Raw genomic sequence first — 11,115 nt, 5'->3', positions numbered from 1 at the left:
CCCCAGGGGTTCATCTGGGTGCTCCACTGAGGACTGATTTCACTGCACTGTTTCCTTACTAGGGGCTTTTCATTGCCAGGATTATTTATAATAATGAATAACTGAAACCATCTAAACATCAAATGTAGACAGATGATGGTTTAAAAATTTACTATATAACATGATGCATCTTTTTTTTTTTTTTTTGGTTTTTAATTTAATAAGAATTTAAACACTCTTTGAAAACCAGAATTACAAGGGCACTATTTGAAAATGATAAAAATCTATTGCAATCTTAAACCAACAGCCATTTTCATTCTTGATGGTATACAATGGAATGTCTAAGGCCATACCACCGTGAACACACCCCATCTCATCTGATATACAAGAGAAGCATTTCTTTTGAATTCAGGAACAAAACAAAAATGCTTTTTTTTTTTCTAAAGATGTTTGCAACTTGCTCACTCTCATTCTTCATTTTATATGGTCCTTGAATTTCCTCAGTTTGTGCCAGAGACAGTTGTTATGGCATACTGGATGACTAGGTGTCATAGGGCTTGCACCCCATGTCTTCATTTGGCCAAATAGTTATGGTAAAAGACACAGATTAGAAGTAGAAAATAAAAAGCCAAAGTGATTGGGAAGACTATTTAGCTGCAGGAAATGGAACACAATTTTTCTCAAAAGAGAACTTTTTAATCTTTTAAAGAAATCCATCCCTTGGTTTATCTTAAAAATATATCCTTTGCCTTACAACTAAAATGTTTATAGAGATAGAAATCATAAAATGAGGTTTTTAAAAATAAGAATACTATCACATTATACATATATACTTTATAGCCTGCATTTTTTCACTTAGTCATACATATATGTGATCATTTTCATATGTAATGTATATTGATGTAAAGCTTGATTTTATAGGCTATAAAGTATGTCCTGGTACAACAGTACCAAAATTTTCTTAATCTTGTCCCTATTGATAGGCATTCATTATGCATCCAACTTTTCTAAACTTAGTATTTAAAAAAACATTTCTACCTCCTTTGGCCCTTGCAACAAATAAGAAACCCCTTAGATTTTTCTCACAGCAGAAACCTGCAGGATTATGCTCCAGAAGGAATAAACCAAAAGGATTTTGAATTAAAATACGCTGATCAGGTTGGGTGTCAACGCTGTCCATTTCAAGAGCCCAACCCCCTGAGTTCCCAGAATGCCAGAATGTTTAATCCTTGTCTACACACACACACACACACACACGGGGAACTGGAGGTTAACATCATGGATCTGGATAACGTTATGCTAAGTGAAATAAGCTAGTCACAGGAAGACAAATACTGCATGATTCCACCTATGTGTATATAAAATAGTCAAACTCATAGATGCAATGACTAGGATGGTGGTTGCCAGGGCCTGGCATACGGTAGAATGGGGGAGTTGCTAATCAACAGTATAAAATTTCAGTTATGCAAGATATATAAGTTCTGGAGATCTGCTGTACAACATTGTGCCTATAGGTAAAAGTACTGTATTGTATGCTCAAAAATCTGTTAAGAGGATAGATCTCATGTTAAATGTTCTTACTACACTAAAATAAAATTTTAAAAAGTAAGTAAGGGACTAAAATGCTAACTAAAACTGTGTTCATGAGCAGGGCTGGTTGACTGTGGTTTTCCTTATATAGGGTTTGATCCAGAATGTGGCTATTTTTAGAAAGAATGCCAACCATGGGTAACTATAGATTGATTGTGTGTTCTTGATATGATGAAACCATGATTAAGTCATGTTTTTAACTTGTGCTTAAAGGCACTGTATAAAGCTTATAGTAAAGGAGGAAAAGTTGCATACAAATGGTAGTATAATATGATCCTAGTTTATATATACTGTATATTCATTAAATACCAAAATATAAACTGGTTATCTTGAGGTGGAGATGGAGGATAAACATTTTCTTCTTTATACATTTCTATATTTAAAAACTTCATATGATAAATATGTGCTATACATATGAGACAAACACAATGAATGCTATGAAAGAAATCTTCCCTGACTACACCAAGGTACTTTTACATATTTTTTTCTTGCCATGTCTCAGTTATTATTAGTCTCCATGTTCTTACCTTTTGATGGTAAATGGTAGTGACATCTGCTAAATAACAAACCATTAAATTTTTCTGGTGCCTATCCAGTAGATGATGCCACTTAAAATGGTAAGAAATTTTGCTCCTCCCACCCTATTTTTTGTGTAAAGCTGCCTCGAGTAAGTCACTGTAATTACAACCATAAGAATCCTTACAAATACAACTGTCTTTAATTTTATCTGACTTAATTCTAGTGCTTGCTTGGAGCATATGTGTGGGCTGAATGGCTTCCTTCTGGTTTATAATTCCATGTCTCTAAAGCTAAAGGAGAGATGGTGGAAACTATGGGGTAAAGAGACCCTGCCCATCCCTCCCCTACAACGAAAACTTGCTTCTCTTTAACTTGAAAATCTTCCCTGACAATTTGACAAACCTTGTCTGACTAGTTGTAAATGGAGACAAGAAAGGTTCAAAGGTAGAAACCTGAAAGAACTTTCTACACTGACACTGACACTGATCAATAAAAAGGACAAAGTGACAAGGAAATCCAGGAAACGGTGCTTTGAGAGACAAGTGTGCTGGCCTAACTCATCACAGCTGCTTCTCATGTCAGCCTTGGATGCTTTAGGTCAGGAATTGCTCTAAAGCTATAATTCACATGGGTGTGTTGCATGTGGTAGCTAGCTATCCCACAAGGCAGAAATGTTGGTTTGTTTGTTCTGCTATACCTCAATTGCCTGGCATATGGTTGGCATTCAGTAAGTGTTAATGTGTGAAGTTATACTTTTGCAGGTTTATTAGCTCAAAAAAGGTCTGCCTCTAGTGCAGCCCTGCAAATGTCATTACAGGACAATTCTCAGTCCTGTATTTCTTGGGAAACAAGAACAAAAGACTTATGCCTTACTTACTTACTATCAAAGTAAAGAGAAAAAAACTGAAGCATTTTATTTGTCAGAGGAGCACAGCAAATCCTGGAGTAATCATATGAAAATCTAACAACAATCCTCATCACTCTTCCCTTAAACTGTGAATTGGAAAAATGTGCCCAGGAGAGCTTCCGGGAGCCAAAGAGTCAGAAGAGCTGTTCAGTGACGGAAGTGGCCAACTGTGGGCTCTGTGAGTGGGTGGTCAGACTGTCTCCCTCTATCATTTCCATCTAATTTCTCTGATTTACAGTTGCTGCTATTTCCCTGCTGTCTTGGATGATCCAGGAAATCAAGTCTTTGAACAGTGAGCTCATTCAAGGAAGAAGTTTTCTTTTTATGCAGAACCTGGTAGAACTGCCAGAACAGAAGTTGCTCCTGCAATGCAGTTAAACCTGGGCAGTGTTTATTCACCCATCCTTCCCTTTCTCTCAAGACCAAATGTTTGCTGAATTGCACTAAACATGACTAAGGGTGAAAACAGACCAAAGGTTCTGCCTGGAGCGGTTGAAAATAATCCTGTTATAACCAGTATTTTCAATATGATTTCTCCTTCATGCATCATGTGAGATTTCTGGGCTGTGGTGTATCTGGCTGCAATAAGCTTAACCCAGAACTATAAAATTTGGCTGTCCTCCTACTTCTCCAGGAATGTGTTTTTTTCCTTGCCATATGAGCAACAGGCTTTGACCCCTCCATTTCCACACTTCTCCAAAATCATTTACAGGGCACGACTTTTGTTTACTTGAATCCAATAAGTATTTCCTAACATGTCAAGAGCCTCAGAACCCTCCTAGAGAAAGAATCACAGGACTGAGAGTGATGGAACCCAGTCTGACCACATTTGTGGTCTGATTGGTGGCTTGGGGAAATTTAGTAGTCAAGACAGAATTACCTGACTTCTGGGGAAAATGCATCTTCCCTCCACTTTCTTTTGTGAATTATGCCCTGGACCTGTGTGAGAAATAGGTGAGGACAGGGGGAGAGGGAGAGGAGTGAAAATCTCTTTCTCCATCTACAGTGAGTGGGCTGCCTCCTTGAGTTAGGGTCTGGCTGCCTTGAGTGTGGCACATGTAAGTACTGATATAGGGCAGGGGCCACAGGAAGCTCAGATCAGATAAACTGAGGTTTCTGAAACTGCAGGATTTGTGCTAACTCACTTGACTGAGGACCTGGATTGGGGGTAAAAGCATTGGTGGGATTCAGCCAGTTCGCACCGATTCAGCAGAACCGCTACCTAATTTTTTGAGTTCAGCGAACCTGTTGTTAAAATGGCACTTGTAATCAGGGTTCTCTCTAAAGTGGGTGCCTGGGCAGCCGCCCAATGTGGAAATCATGAATTTACATTCCTTACTCTTTTTTTAACATTCACCTGCGCAACAGTGAATTCTAAGTGCCCATAGTAATGTTCATTCGATCCATAGGTGAAAAAAATTACAAGTGAGGACGCCAATCTGGAAGCAGTATGGAAATACCTTAAATAACAGTATTATTGTTTTTTGTTAGGTATTATCTAATATTTTTCATTAATATTTTAAAACTCTTATAATCTAGTTTTGTGTACCTATTTTATTGTTTTTATTTAAGTATTAAATGCGTGAAATAATAAACTACTTTTTGGTATATCTTTTTTATACTTAAAATGATTACTAGGGCAGAGAACCAGTTGTTAAGTTATTTGAATCCCACCATTGGGTAAGAGGACAGTACTGGTGAACCTGAAGAGGATTTGGGAAGGCCAGTATGATACTTACCATTTTTACCCTACACTTGGGTGCAATTTTATTTATCATAGTCATTATTCTATAGTCCAAAGACTTTTGCATAATCTTCATGAGCAGAAATTAAATTTTTTCATAAGTGCATCTTAAAACATATAATTAATAGGGATGTTCATTCATTCACTTGTGTATTCATTTAACAAATATTTATTAAATACTTCATATGTAACAAGCATTACACTGTGTGATAGTAACATGTTAATTTCACAGTCAAAATAACTTTCTTTTGTGTGAGTCTTGTAATTCATAATTTTTACATGTGACTGAAAATAATCTGTATTTTAAAAAAGAGTAGTTTAACAAGAAGAATACGGAGATAAAACCTCTAAATATTTAAAATATACAAATATTTCTACTACATACATTTTTCTGAACATCCGAAATTCTTGTATTACCTGTTCAGTCAAGTAAGTATACAGGAAAAACTTGAATGCACAAAAGAGTAAAACCCTAAAATAAATATAGTAAGTCCTCATATTGACTATTCATAACAACGTCTTTTATGGGCAATAAGTTTTTGCACTTGGAGAGAAAAAAAGAACTTAAAAGTTAGTGTTAGGTTTATTATTCTATCAAGAATTTAATAAGGCAATCACAAATAATTGTGGATTGTTAAAGTTACACAAGTCTTAATAATTTTTAACATTTTTATACTCATCTATCACCAAAACAACAATCTGCACCTACTTGCATATGAATTAATCTTTCTAACCATATCTGCTCACTGGTTGCTCCCCATTTCTCAGTAAGTACATAATACTGGGAGAGACTTGGAATTGAAGGGAAAAAAACCTGAAAGTATACCTAGCAGGTCAATCAATATTAAGTCACAGAAATCTCAGATCCATCAAAAACAGCAACCATTTGAGGGTAGCCTCCTGGAGCCTAGGCTGGCAGAGCTTGGTGCTAGGCAAGACCAAACACACTAGACATGTGTCCTGGGCTTCCTAAGAAATATCAAATGTCTCCAGAGAGGAGCACAAGGGCAGGCTTAAAATGAACTAATTCCCTGGGGAAGAACAAAGAATGAGTTAGACTTCTAGGAACCGCAGTTGGCCTGGTTCTTGCCCTGAGAGAACAGTGTCCTATGTTAAATTCTGGAACTAAATACGTCATTCTTGGACATGTTGTGAGTGATACTCGTTCAGCTTGATAACATGAGCTTTGATCTGCAAAGCTTTTTTCTCATCTGTTTTATCAATCCTCGGGTTCCAGAAGCCTTCCTTTATACCCGACCTTGTTCACGTTTGCAACGGAAAGCCAGTTCTTTCTGTGTAACAGTTTATAGAAGCGAAGAGGCCTTTAAGTATATATAATTATGTACTTGTTACCAAGTTAAAAATTGCTAAAAAATGCTTAAAGTTCTAAGATGACTTAGAGTTCATTTGAATAATAATAATTCTTTACATATGGCTATGTTTTTGTCTGCTCACTTCTTCTTCAGGTACTAGTGTTTTGTCCTTTGGGGAACTAACCTCCCTCCATTCTTAGTCTTTGAGGTTTAGATGGGGCTGATTCTACCCCATAGCTCCAAAAGAGAGTCTACGGAGACATTCCTTGACCACAATGATTATTTTAAGCATGAGCACTTGGTCCAGGTTGGGCCAATGACAGCCAACCTAATTTTATCAAGTTTGTGATGCCTGTCATCAGACATCACTGAAAGTGAGGATGCCAATCAAGAAGCAATATAGAAATATCTTAAATAACAATTTTATTGCTTTTATGTCAGGTATTATTTAATGTTTTTTTCATTAATATTTTAAAACTCTTTTCTATAACATAATCTGGTTTTACACAAAACTCTTTTATTGTTCTTACTTAAGTATTAAATGCATGAAATAATAAACTACCTTTTGGTATATAGTTTTTTTTATACTTAAAACGGTTATTAGGACAGAGAACTGGTTGTTAAGTTATTTGAATCCCACCACTGGCTGAGATGTTAGTCTTTTTTTTTTTTAATATTAATATTTTTTTATTAAATTTAATGCAGTGACATTGATAAATCAGGGTACATATGTTGAGAGAAAATATCTCTAGATTATTTTGACATTTGATTGTGCTGTATACCCCTCCCGCAAAGTTAAATTGTCTTCTGTCACCTTCTATCTGGTTTTCTTTGTGCCCCTCCCCTCCCCTAACCCCTCTCTCCTTCTTCACCCCCTCCCCCCTCCCCCAACCCCCCCGCCCCTGTTGCCATCACATTCTTGTTCATGTCTCTGAGTCTCATTTTTATGTCCCTTCTATGTATGGATTCATCTCAGTTTTTTTTCTGATTTACTTATTTTACTCCGTATAATGTTATCAAGGTCCATCCATGTTATTGTAAATGATCCAATGTCATCATTTCTTATGGCTGAGTAGTATTCCATAGTATATATGTACCAAAGTTTTTTAATCCACTCGTCCTCTGACGGACACTTGGGCTGTTTCCAGATCTTCGCTATTGTGAACAATGCTGCCACAAACATGCGGGTGCATTTCTCCTTTTCGAGCCGTTCTATGGTGTCCTTGGGGTATATTCCTAAAAGTGGGATAGCTGGGTCAAAAGGCGGTTCGATTTTCAGTTTTTTGAGGAATCTCCATACTGTTTTCCACAGTGGCTGCACCAGTCTGCATTCCCACCAGCAGTGCAGGAGGGTCCCCTTTTGAGATGTTAGTCTTAACAAAAGGAGTAGCACATACATGTGCACCATTTTTACACCGAAAGCTTAAAGGGCTTCCTAAGGTCACAGCAAGTCATTCACATAACCAATTTCTCCTGACATTCTAGTGGAGAACACAGATATCAAGAGCATTCATTAATCCAAAAGTGTTCACTGAAATAAAAAAAAAGAGAAAACAGTAAAAAAAATAGAAAACCAAAAAAAGAAAAGGAAAAAAACCCCAAAAAATAAATACAAAAAAAAAATAAGATAAAAAAGAACAAAAGAAAAAAGTATTCTGTGAGATGCTGAATACTACTATTGGCTGCCTGGATCTACGTGTGGAATGGAGTTATGAATGAAATAGGAAGGTGTACAGGGGGAGCACAGGAGGGGCATGGAGCTTATCCTGGACATGTGCATATGGGTGTCTAGGACAGCTTCCTGGAGGAAGGGACGGACTTCCTAATATCTCTGACTCTATTCTCCTTAAATTTTCTTTCTCATTCTCACAGCTACTGAGTTCAGACCTTTTTTGTTGCACATCTGATTTATAGCAATAGCTTTCTGACTGAATTTCTTATGTCTCCTCTTATCCTGGGCCCTAAAATCCAACGCACCCTTTATTAATGACAGAATGATTTTTCATAAAAACATATTTTACTGAAGTATATAATATATATGCAAATACATATAAAAGTACATATGTAAGCATGCAGTTTGATGAACTTCCCCGAGTAAACACACCCATTAACCAGAACCGGTGATGATAAACATGGCCAGCACACCAGAAGCCCACCTCATGTCCCCTTCCATTTACTCACCTCCTCTCCCAAATGAGCTTTTAAAAATGCTAATGTCTATCTTGTTCCCTTGCTTTATTAAAACATTTCAAGGATTTTCCATAGCCTTCAGGATAAAACCTCACTTCCTTAGCCAAACCGAACCCTAGTAATTCCTAACCTTTTGTCTGGCCTTTGGGTGTGCTACTCCTTTTGTTAAGACTAACATCTCAGCCAGTGGTGGGATTCAAATAACTTAACAATCGGTTCTCTGTCCTAATAACCATTTTAAGTATAAAAAAAACTATACCAAAAGGTAGTTTATTATTTCATGCATTTAATACTTAAGTAACCCGTACGGACTGGCTGAATCCCATCACTGCATTTAGCCCTCTTCTTCCCTCTTTTTTTTTTTTTTTTTTTTTACAGAGACAGAGAGAGAGTCAGAGAGAGGGATAGACAGGGACAGACAGACAGGAACAGAGAGATAAGAAGCATCAATCATTAGTTTTTCATTGCGCGTTGCAACACCTTCATTGTTCATTGATTGCTTTCTCATATGTGCCTTGACCGCGGGCCTTCAGCAGACCGAGTAACCCTTTGCTGGAGCCAGCGACCTTGGGTTCAAGCTGGTGGGCTTTTTGCTCAAACCAGATGAGCCGGTGCTCAAGCTGGCGACCTCGGGGTCTCGAACCTGGATCCTGTGCATCCCAGTCCAACGCTCTATCCACTGCGCCACCGCCTGGCAGGCTTCTTCCCTCATTTAAATTGTTCCTAACTATTCCGGGAGACACTTTCTCAAAGCCTTCCATGATCTCTTCCCTCTCCCCTGTCTGTTTCTTTTACAGATTCTTGAAGATAGAAACAGTGTTTTTCATCCCAGTTTCTCAGTTAGTTAAATGAGCATATGAGAACACCTGGCAGTATTACTTTCCCTTAATGCTCTTCTTCATCTTCCTCCTCTTCATTCTTTTAAAATAAGAACAAACCATTGCCCTATGAATAAATCAATGTATATGACCTTCAATCAGTACAGTCACATACCACTTAACAATGGAGATGCTCTCTGGCTGGGTTGCTCAGCTGCTTAGAGCATCATCCTGATATACCAAAGTTGTGGGTTTGATCCCCATTCAGGATACATACAGGAACTGACAAATGAGCGCATAAGTGGAACAACAGGGTTCTCTCTCTCTCTCTCTCTGAAGTTACATTTTTTTTTAAAAAAAAGAACAAACAATGGGGACAATTTAAGGAGAATAGAGCCAGATATTATGAGAAATGTGTTGATTTTACATGATTTCTTCCTTGTGCAAACATCCTAAGACTGTACTTACACAAACCTCGCCGGTTATACCCTATATGTTCTAGGCTACAAGCCTGTACAGAATGTTACTGCACAAAGCTGATTGATTAGCTTAAAGGGAGCTAGTGTTTCCCAGTCCAAAAATATAAACATGGCCTAAAAGAGATCCAGCCCCTTTGTCTTCCTGCTTGGCAATGCACTCACCGTGTTTGCAGCCATGCTGCACGGGCTGGCAGCCAGGTAGTCTCCCAAGTACAGGCTTTGAACAGTGCCTGAACTGGGCTGTGCTTTGATATAGGCTAAAACTATGGTGCAGAATATCTGGACTTTGATCTTTATACTGGGCTTACTGAAGGTTAGACTGGATTTTTTTCCTTGGCGAGACAGAGGGAAATAAGGCATTGGGAACTTGTGAACTACCTTCTATACTGCTCACAAAAATTAGGGGATCAGTGAGCGTGGAGATATTCCAGTACTTTCAGCCTTTTGTATAGTGCATTTTCATCAATGAAATAAAAGTTGGTTTTACATCTCATTTGCATTTCTTCAACTTATTGTTTGCCTTTCTGATGTTCTTGTTTAATAAAGAAAAATTCAAATGCTTCTTTTTTTTATAGCTTCATATTCATTTTGAAATATCCCCTACTTTTTGTGAGCAGTATATTTCAACTCCAAACAAATCTTATTGCAATACCTAAGCTTCTCCAAGTATGGGTTTTAGAAAATGCTTTTTATGACACTACACAAACCACATACATAAATCAGAACCAGTATCAGAACCAATATCAAAACAACATAAGATTAAATCAAGCACAAGAGAAATGATGCAATCAAGAAACAGGACAGGCCCTGGCCGTTTGGCTCAGTGGTAGAGTGTCAGCCCAGCATGTGGAAGTCCTGGGTTCAATTCCCAGCCAGGGCACACAGGAAAAGCGCCCATCTGCTTCTCCACCCTTTCCCCATCCTTTTTCTCTGTCTCTCTCTTCCCATTCTCTAGCCAAGGCTCCACTGGAGCAAAATTGGCCCAGGCAATGAAGATGGCTCCATGGCCTCCACCTCAGGTGCTAGAATGGCTCCAGTTGCAGTGGAGCAACGCCCCAGATGGGCAGAGCATCGCCCCCTACTGGGCTTGCCGGCTGGATCCCGGTCCGCGGCATGCAGGTGTCTGTCTCTCTGCCTCCCTGCTTCTCACTTCAGAAAAATACACACACACACAAAAAAAAAAAAAAAAAAAGGAAAAGAAAAAGCAGGGCAAAGAGACAATATGGATGAGGCTGCTTCGAGTATTACAAAGCACACTGTTTTACAAACTTTTTTTTTTAATAAATAGAGTACACTCTAAAATAAGGATAAATATTGTATGGAAAACACATACACCAGTAACATAGTCATTTATTATCATTATCAAGTATGTGCTATACTTTTATGTGGCTGGCAGTACAGTAGGTTTACCCAGCATCAGCACAAGTGAATGTGTCCTGTTATGGCCGTATGATAGCTACAATGTCACTAAGTAATAGAAATTTTTCAGCTGTTATGATCTTATGGGACCAGGGCCTTATATGCAATCTGTCATTGACTAAAATGTCCTTATGTGGTGAATGACTAGTTTGTAGAG

The sequence above is a fragment of the Saccopteryx bilineata genome, chromosome 1, assembly GCF_036850765.1.
Source record: "Saccopteryx bilineata isolate mSacBil1 chromosome 1, mSacBil1_pri_phased_curated, whole genome shotgun sequence".
Taxonomy (NCBI): Eukaryota; Metazoa; Chordata; class Mammalia; order Chiroptera; family Emballonuridae; genus Saccopteryx; species Saccopteryx bilineata.
The sequence above is the reverse complement of the archived record's forward strand: the minus strand, read 5'-3'. Positions refer to the sequence as shown.